The 10,010-nt window shown below is 35.3% G+C and overlaps 1 non-coding gene and 1 pseudogene across 1 annotated transcript; both read right to left on the bottom strand.

The window, feature by feature from the left end:
- Positions 1-2,052: 2,052 nt before the first annotated feature.
- On the bottom strand, positions 2,053-9,269 carry LOC148299742 (queuine tRNA-ribosyltransferase catalytic subunit 1 pseudogene; annotated as a pseudogene).
- Positions 4,722-4,843, bottom strand: LOC148299743 (U4 spliceosomal RNA). The gene has a single exon (XR_015839036.1). It is a non-coding gene; the product is annotated as a U4 spliceosomal RNA (small nuclear RNA).
- Positions 9,270-10,010: the final 741 nt, after the last annotated feature.

The raw sequence follows: 10,010 nt of genomic DNA, 5'->3' as shown, positions 1-10,010 counted from the left end.
AGTACCAGTACCGTGGCAAAAAATGCCTAGGCTTCGAAGGTTACAATGCATGATATATCAGGACAAACCAAAGCCAAACTCGATATCGGATGGAGCGCCAATAACAATAAACAGTTCATTACTAAAAAAATCAGCGAACCCGAACCGAAAATCGAAACAAAATTTAAATAGTCCAACAAATAGCAAACCCACAACCTCCAAAGATACTATCCCTTCAAAAAATACGAGTAATAAGAATTATAAAAAGTATTATTTCAGTACACACTCAAAAAGAAGCAGCCCTCCGAGCGAAGAATATCTCTCTACGATAAACCCCAATAAACAAATACTTCTCCTATTTATCATAACCAAATAAATTCGAACATCAAAGGCAGAATTCCTTATTAAAATATTCATGCGTATAGAAGTATAGGCTAATATGCCAATGAAAGAACGAATAATAACAAACTCGAGATATAAGCCCCGCATCGAAGGATGCCCACAGACTAATCCTCAGAAAGGTTACAAAACTTTGAAATGAGTTTGATACAGTTGCCTGCAAATAAGAGAGATACAATAGGAGCACTCTTGAATGCCTAGAAACTGAATGAGTATAATCCGATGGCTGAATCCAGAGCGAGTCGAAGATCAAGTTCAGGAAATAAAGTAAGTATGACCTTAATAATTATAGAAAAATGAATCGTTGGTAATGTTCGGGGATGGAGAATACAACTAATTCACAAAAAAAGAGGAAAAACCCAAAGATTTCCATACGAAAATCCTGGAACAGTACAAATACGAAGAAGAGCAGGCAAAGAGAAAGGCTATCAAACCGAAAAGATGAATCGGTATTTAATTTAATTTATCCATACATTATTTCCCGAGTATCGGCCAACATTTTATACTCGAATCAGCTAAAATTCCATACTCGTATCGACAACATTCCATACTTGTATCTTATAATTAATGAATAAATTATTATCAATTCTTCATTTCCTCAGATAAATTGTCTTTGACTTATGATTTTTAATTGGACTGGCATTCTTATCTTTTTCTTCATAGATTTTGAGTTTGGACTCAAGTACTTTCACATACTACTCAGTACTGCCATTGCCATTAAGATGGATTTTATGATAAGGAGACCGATTGTTCATGCTTGGGAGATCTTTGTATTCCGAGACAACAAAGTTTGTCTGCAATGTATCTTTGTTTTTGGTTTATTGTTTAGGGGTTGTGAGTCTGGATGCTTCGTGGATGTTCGAGTTTGTAATCGATTCGGTTTTGCTCTCTATGAGATGAGAATATGCCTTTATTTTTTATTTGAGGCCTTAGATCTACACATTAAGGCTCTTAAAACTATTTTACACATTGCTCGACTGTTTCGAAGTCAGAACGGAAATTGGACTCGGCAGCCCCACTTCCTATTTAATATCTTTGGCTTCAACGGAGTTAGGTCCTTGGTGAGTTTGTTGCAATACCCCAAAATGCACAATCTTCGTATTACTCGGCAGATAGATACCATTACTATCAATATCACTGACCTGCAAGAGCAAGTATCGATCATTCTTCATATAGGCCTAAACCTTCTTCTTTTAAAACTTCGTGATTTAGTGGTAGTGTTTCTCTTCTGAGTCGATCAACAATATTTAAATTTGTTTTTATTGGTTGTCAATTCGTTCCTGGAGATGTTTGATGATTTCATTCTTTTATTATAGGCATTACTGTAAGGCTTTTATTCTTTTCTTTATGTCTTATTATTATATGGGCATCAATTGATCAAATTGTTTGTGGGATGGAATAGTATTTTAAAATATATTATTGTTGTGGGTTGTATAATTATATTGCTTTTATTTATTCTACTTTTATTGCTTTTGTTAAGTAAAGTAATGAAATGTAATGTAATGAAATGAGAATATATACTATCATTGTTTGAATATCATTTTGGGACTTAATAATAAGGGTGGGTTAGTTGGATGTCGATTTTGGCTTATTAGAGTGCAATTTTGACCCATGATGGTATTTTACCCTATACTTCGTAGATGTCATTGAGGAATTTTCTAATTTATGTGATAGTTACTTATAAAATTCATGTAAGTTATCCTCGAAAATGGCTTTGCGAGCTCTTTGCATCACCCAGAAATTGAACTTAATGTTATGCATTGAAAGCAAATGACAAAAAGTATCTTACTTTTCAATCATATGCAAATAGGCTCTAGTGTAGTAAGTGCAGGCTTAGCATGGACACCCTTCCTAAAGGGGCCGGAAATCTTTAGCATATGCTTTGTTTCTAAGTTTTATTTATCCTTTGGAAGTGAAAGCTGTCCCAAATCTTGCAGTTCTTGTCGGGAAAACACAATCGAACATGTCGACTCCCAGTCCAGCGCATAATGCGATATCGACGGGGTATCCGACACCCATGAGGTACCTTGGTTTATTTTTAGGAAGATGTTCGCAACAGTATCTGACAATTCTAAAAAAATCTCCTTTGGCTTATCCTCCTGCTAGGCCTCCAATGGCGTAACCATTCGCGTCTTTGCCAATTAAACCATCTAAGCATCTTTTCCGTAAATCGAAATCAACTCCTCCTTGGACTATCGGGAATAAACTTTGTCGTTAGGGGTTTTGGTTGGCATTGATATTCCTGTCGATCCATCTTAGAGTCCTTTCCATTGCTTCCTACATTCTTGGGCCAACTGTCGTGGTCTTAACGACATCGTCTAGAGCCATCATGATATCAGATCCTATTTGATTTTGAATATGAATGGAGTCTTCAGGTCGAATCGACATGATACTTTTATCATAAGGAGATTCAAATTTCACGCCTTCCTATGTAATTTCGCAGAGTTTGGCTAATGATACCATTTGAAATCCGCCTGAATCTGTTAGTATGTTATTCTTCCAGTTCATAAATTTGTGAAGTCCTCCAACATTCTCCAGAAATTTCTACCCAGGCCGATATCCCAGATGGTAAGTGTTCGATAAGAGTATCTTGCATCCCAGAGCCTACATTTGCTCAGAAGTGATACCCTTCATGGTTCCTTTGGTCCCGACGGGCATATAGACAGGAGTGGTCACATCTCCATGCGGCAATGAAATAGTAAGAGCACGACCAAAACCGCTTTCTGCCTAGACAACACAACTCAAAGGTTTTTTATCCAATTTAGTCTTTTTTGATGGCACATCGTACTCAGATAGTTGACTATTTTACATGCTTGCTCTTGGTAAATTGCTTCTGTGATAATAATGCAAAGGCCCTCATAATTAATTTCTTTTATTTATATGAATATACTTCTCAACAGGCTATCATAAATCATAATTATTATTAGAAGTTCAAAAGTAGACGGATTGTCTGGGCTTTGTAGCATTTGTGTCTTCGAAGTTGTTTAGCGAGAACCAATTATTGGAGGATTGTGCTTCTCTTTGAACAAGCTGGGGAGGCGGGGAGCGGTGGTTTCTCTATACTGTGTGAGTGTGAATGATGTGGGAAGTTGGGCTCTTGAGGAAACTGGTTCGATTTGTTAAATTCGATTTATCACACAAAGGGGATCGGCTTCTGTTATCTTTTCTTTATTATTGTGCTTTGTAATGTTCACATTATTTTTTGGCATAAGGACAAGTCTTCTTTGGCGATGTTTACGGAATTTTACGGGAAGGGTAAGTATATGAAGTGGAGATTATTCTTCGAACCCCAGCACAGATTTATTTCAAGGCATTCGGCTGGTATATGACTTCCATTTTGAACATTTAATTTTCGCAGAGCTACTTATCGATCTTGTTGAGAAAAACCCTGTTTTTTTCTAAGACTTCGAAGGATATCGTGCGTATCATTTCAGGATACTTGAAACTATTCAGTTATTGGGTCTTCTGAAAGATCTCCAGCGATTTCTTGTTGATTTATAGATACAGCTGCCCAAGATACTCCTCAGAATGCAGCCCTGTTTTTTCCTTTTCCTTTTCGAGTTGAGCCAACAGCTCCTTTTCCATTTCGATAAAGATCTTATCAATGAGCTTACTGATGTCTTCCTTGGAGGCCTTGAGAAGATTCTGAATTTACTTCTTTTTGCTATTGATCTGATCCATCAATGATTTCTATGCGTTAAAATGATATCTACAATCCTGTTCTTCTCTTCATTGATCTTTTATCTCTGCTGGGAGAGGAGGTCATTGGTAAGTAGGAGAGTATTCTTGATGTTTTAATATCTGGGTTTGGTATTCAATTGCTCATGGTGGTATTCTGTGTGTTAGCAAATGCAAGTCGCACAGAGTTCAACCATGCAAGAATCTAAGATAAGTTGGGGAATACCATTGGCGCAGAAGTTGGAGATATATTATGTTGGATGGGCTTTGCATCTTGTTTTTTCCATTGTCTTGTTAGTGCTTCGATTATCTATATTATACGCGTGCATAGAATATATATGTGTATATACACGCAATACATATACACGCATATATACACACACATATACACGCACATATACACACACACATATGCACATATACACACACATATACACACACATATACACGCACATATACACACACACATATGCACATATACACACACATGTATCCTCTGAATGAAGAATAAATCATCATCCATAAGCCATAAGCTTTGAATAATAGTTATAAGCTATAAAATTATAAGAGACAGTTAGCATTTGAAATTATGGCATAAATAGATTAAATAGATTAAATAGATACTAATAAATTATGATAAAGTTTGCTTTTGTTTAGATAAGGTAGGTCCTAAAACCTTTCAGAAATTGAGTCCCCAAAAGGAGACCACGCATTGGAGTAGTTCTCGTTTAGCAAAAATCATATATCAGAAACCGTCACTTATATGATATTACCCCTGCGAAAGGTAACCATTCTCCTCCGATATCTCATTTAACCCGTCGCATATAGTTAAGTTAAGGGTCTATTCGCTCTTTTAATTCTGCAACTTAACCGAAATACTATTATAAAATAATTCAAAGGGGCAATTTGAGAATGCAAGTGTGATGCTGTCGTTCGGAAATATGAGGGAGAATCGTTATATAGCTAATTAGGATGTCAATTCATGTATTTTAGGAGATTGCTATGGGAGAATAATTGGATATTGTGATTAATTTGATAAGAGTGTCGGAGGAATCAATGGCAATTGTAATCATAGATAGATAGTAAGCGTTTGGTAGATAGATAGTCGATAGACAGTAGGCGTATGAATACATACAGATATTGTAAACAGCTGTTATATTTATATCTATCGATTGGTGACATAAACTGCCTATGATCTGAAACTGGTTAAATTATATTTCAAACTAAATATATGCCCTCCGAAAAAATACATAACTTCAAGCTCTTCGTTACCGTACACTAAATCAGAATATCTGTAAAGTTTCCATGTTCTGTTACACTCGGACTTCGAACTAAACAGAACCCTAAATACTAATCACTAATAAAACTCAAAGATCTCCAAAATGACATCATGCTCACAAAAGATTTCAAACTCGAAAAAGGTTGTGCGTCTATAAACTAAACATTGACTACAGACATCCAACTCAAGTATAACCCCAATACTCTTTGCTACTCTGAATAGAAAGTAAATTCGATATATTATAAAGATAAATCTGAACATTAAGTTGAAATCTTCGAGTGGACAGATACCTGCTGGATCTGCTACTATTAGTTTGAAGAACAGTTAGTAGCATAGTAGAGAGACGGTGGAAATTTAGAAGTGTCCGGATAAGACTGCTAAGATTTAGTACAGTCTTAAAATGAAGTTTATTAATGAAGAGTAGAGTTAGTTGGAGGAGTCTGCGTTATCCAAATCGACTGTGCAGTTTCCAGTGGTGCATAATAGTATTACAGAGTGCAGGACTTCGAGTAAACGTGATCAGAGCTAAAATAACTTTAAAAGACAGTTGAAATCTGATTTGTACAGTTCGAGAGTTTCTTCCAGAAATAACACGAAAGATCTAAACTTTTTCAAAGATGACAGGAGTTAAAATTCAGAAGTAAGCAGCACTTCGAGAATATCCAGAATTATTATGCGTGAGCACGAACTCGAGTCAAGCAGCCAGAGACAGAAGATCATGGAGCTTGAGAAATAAAAATCACAAGCAATGAAACAAATCAGGACTCTCAAGAATTAAATTGAAACTAACTCTTTCAGAAACTCAGCAGTTTCTTAAAATTAAGATTTTGGACTCACATCGAAGCTTTAATCAAAATTACAAAAACTCGAGTAATCACTCTAGAAATAGAAATCCAGAAGCTCATAATTCCATTCCCAACTCCATAAATCAAACCTCAAAGTCCAGTAACTCGAAAGAGAACAACGCCTCTTCTCCAAAAGAGTGCAATAACTCACAGACCAGGAACAGGCCTCTCTCGAACAAATCAACGAACTGCAAAATAAGAATAGATCAAATTAGCAGGAATTAGGGGAAATAAAGTAGAAGTATGAAGATCAGCTACTTGTGCATGAAAATTATATCAAAAGATGTGAGTTCAAGGAGAATATTCTGAAGGAACAAATTAAGAGTTTAAATGAGAAGTTTGCTGGTTCTGAAAATGATAAGCAAAAGCTATTGCTTGAGAAGAATTAGATAATTCATCAGATGGAAAGGAGAGATCTCAAAGAAAAATAAACAATGCGAGAAAAAGAGAAACAGCATTCAACAGAAAAGGCCAAATTCACAAAAAAAATAGACCTCCTCGAAAAGAATATCATCTCAATTAAATAATAAAAGGATGCAATGGAGCAGAATGCAAACTAAATGCAGCTTGAACAACACAAATCGAAACTCCAATCTTAATAACAAAGCTCACTCTTATAATAATCCAAACAAGAGTCGGCAAGACTGAAGTAACAGCTTACAAGATAAAAACTAAAAAACAAAACAAATTAGGATAAACTATAAGAATTAGAGAAACTGAAATCAGAAATAAAATATTTACAAAAAACTGCATACTAAAAATAAATAACACTAAGTGAGAAGAATAAGAGTGCTGCAAGTCTGTAATCTGAAAGAAGAGTTCTAAAACGTAGGATCGAATAATTATAGAATGGACTGAGAGAGAAATAAGTAGTTGTGGCAGGACTACAGAGAGAGTATGAGATTGTGAATAAGAAATTACAGAAAGCTCGTGATAGCAATAATGGTAATAATAGCAATAATGGCAGTATGCAAGACATCACATTTCGGAACAGCTAATAAATAATTCCGGAAGCTGGGAGTACGCAGTAGGGAATTCGGTTGAGAGATCGGGTGTCGCCTAATTTGAGTAGGAATCGGAATTTTAATTATGGGAATAGTAAGTATGGTGGCAATGATAAGAATGAGAGGAGCACATTATCTAGAATCGATCGCAATTATCAGGAAGGTGAGCAATCGCATCAAAGCATTAATAATTCCAGTCGCGCCAACATGAATATGAATATAAACATGAGCAATATAAACAACAACAATAACAATAATAACAAACATGATAGTTCAACACTCCTCTCCCGACAGTACACAGAACTCATACACAAATACGAGTAGTAAGTATACAGGCATAAAGTAATCGAATAACAATGGAAATAGAGAGAAGCGCAATGGAAAGAGAGGTAATTCGAACTAGATGACATAAACCAAAGCCTAATTAAACAAATAGATGACATGTTAGCAATAAAGGCTGAGGCATAGTTCACATATGAGACATAACTGTCTGATAAGAATATTTAACTTTCTGATAAGAACAGAGAGCTCTTACAGTACACCCAATAGTTAGATAAACTCAACAAGGAGCTTATTAGCAAATAACAGATCATATCACAGCTGACAAAAAGCAACAATAACAATAACAACAACAACAACGAGTAACTCTTCTATAAATAACAACACATAATCGAACTAACCGAAACAATCGCATAACTCCAATCCAAACTAAACAAAACCCATAAATAACCTTCTAAACAACCACAACAACAAAATAGCAACCCCAAATAATCCGAACTCTCAGTAATCGAATAACTCGAATAACTAAACAATACTCTCTGCAATAACAATAAATAAATATAAACATTAAATAATCAAATTAGAGCACTGCATTAATAGATCGAATATATAACACAAATTAATTTGCCATTATAAAGAAATAACCATAGGCTCACATTGGAGAATAAATAATTGACTTAGTAATCGCAATAGTTGAAGGGTGAAGTTTATAGGTTAAGGGAGAGTAATTAGTTATTGAAATTGGAGAATTAGAGTATTTGTTTACATAATTAGTAGTTTAGAGGGGTTAATTAATGGTTAAAGAGATAGAATTAGTAGTTGAATCGATACAATGAGGAACTATGCGAGAAGTCTAAATTTGAGGGTGTTGTAGTTTAAAATAAACAGCTGGCCACTACTACAAAATAACTGGCCAGAAAATAGCAAGAACTTGTAGAGATCAAACAGAAATATTAGGATCTAGTGAAGAAGAGTACCAATGTGCACAATAGTTAGCAGAATAGTGTGGATAACTCTAACCTCATAAAATAACAACAACAACAAATATAGTAGCAATAAAATTACATCGAAATACTTAGATAATAGAACTATCTGCTCAAAGCATAGCATTTGAAGCTATAATCCCTCACAAACAACCAATTATAAATGCAAACATCATCATCCTCATTATCATCGTTATCAGAATAAATAAAACAAATGCTCATTCTAATCCAACAGACACATCATAACTAATCTCACAAGGAACAAATATTTAGACAGCTTGCATTATTACATGAGAAATATGCGGAGGTAGGGATTGGTTCAGCGCAGTTGTTCAAGAAAGAGTATGGTTAGCTTAATATGGTTATGGGGAAGTTTAAGATATTTTTGATAGGGCATCTTTTCAAAGCGGATGAATAAGCCAGAAGTACTGCATTAGAACATATTAAGAGTCTTCAGGTTAGTCTCAATCGGATCGAAACATGTCATCCTGTGTCGTATTGAGTTTTATTGCAATGCTGTATTCTAATGTATATCTATGTATATATATATATCTATGTGTGTTTGTATTTCTTAACAATTGACGTTCGCAATTGAAACATGAGAATATATATAAATATGAATCCAATTATCCTTGCCTTTAACATCAGACAGCCAGTCTATCATACATTCGGACTCAGCTTATTCCAGCATGCATCTTCGCTCTATGGCATAAATTTGCTCCCAATAATCACTCACTCTAGTGATGGCATTGAGCAGCGTGCCAAAAAACTCGCGTAAGAAGTCCCTAAACTCCTCCACAAGCTCAAAGTCAGTAAGGCTCATTTCGCATGCTACTCGGTTTCAGGCATTGATTTCAGATTCGCAATTGCTGAATATGGGCTCTCCCAATACTGTCACACCCTCACAACAATATCCTCACCCCATCAGTAATTATAAAGATGATATAGAGGATCAAAGCTCGCACTTCTCTCCGATCGCAAAGTGTTCAAACCAGAGGTCATTGAACCAATCAGTAGACTCGCAGGCATAGGATTGAATCCTTTCAATTAGCTAACCCCATAGAACATGACCAACTTCAACATGTGTGTGCCTAACTCTGCAGATGTCAGTGTAATTTGATAGATAACTCAGTATTACTCAATTGGCTCAGAAAGGATGCCAAACTTATGCTCATACGCTTTACAGCAGACAGGAAAGTACTTACAATACAAAGCAGAGGCTAACTATGTGTACCATAATGATGGAGTTTTCGGACATGATGAGATCAAATGGGGGAACTACATTGTAAATTTCGAAGCCGACCATGGCGAGATTATTGGAGTTATAGGGGATAAAAAATGTGCAGCCTTAGAAACAGTCAAATAAATCGCAGAGAATTGGCAACAAGAGAAATCAATCTCACAATCTTCAATATGACGATCATACTTATTTCATATCATATCGATTTCTATTCGTATTTAAATATAAATATACGTTTGTATTTATGTTTGTATTTATGTTCGCATGCGTATTTTATGCAATTGTTGAAAAATACTCTTTCATTAATTCGATTACAAGCTTTTA

Source organism: Brachycentrus maculatus, unplaced genomic scaffold, assembly GCF_059751285.1.
Source record: "Brachycentrus maculatus isolate JH-2025_06_01 unplaced genomic scaffold, ASM5975128v1 h1tg000978l, whole genome shotgun sequence".
NCBI classification, from domain to species: Eukaryota; Metazoa; Arthropoda; class Insecta; order Trichoptera; family Brachycentridae; genus Brachycentrus; species Brachycentrus maculatus.
The sequence above is the reverse complement of the archived record's forward strand: the minus strand, read 5'-3'. Positions and strand labels throughout refer to the sequence as shown.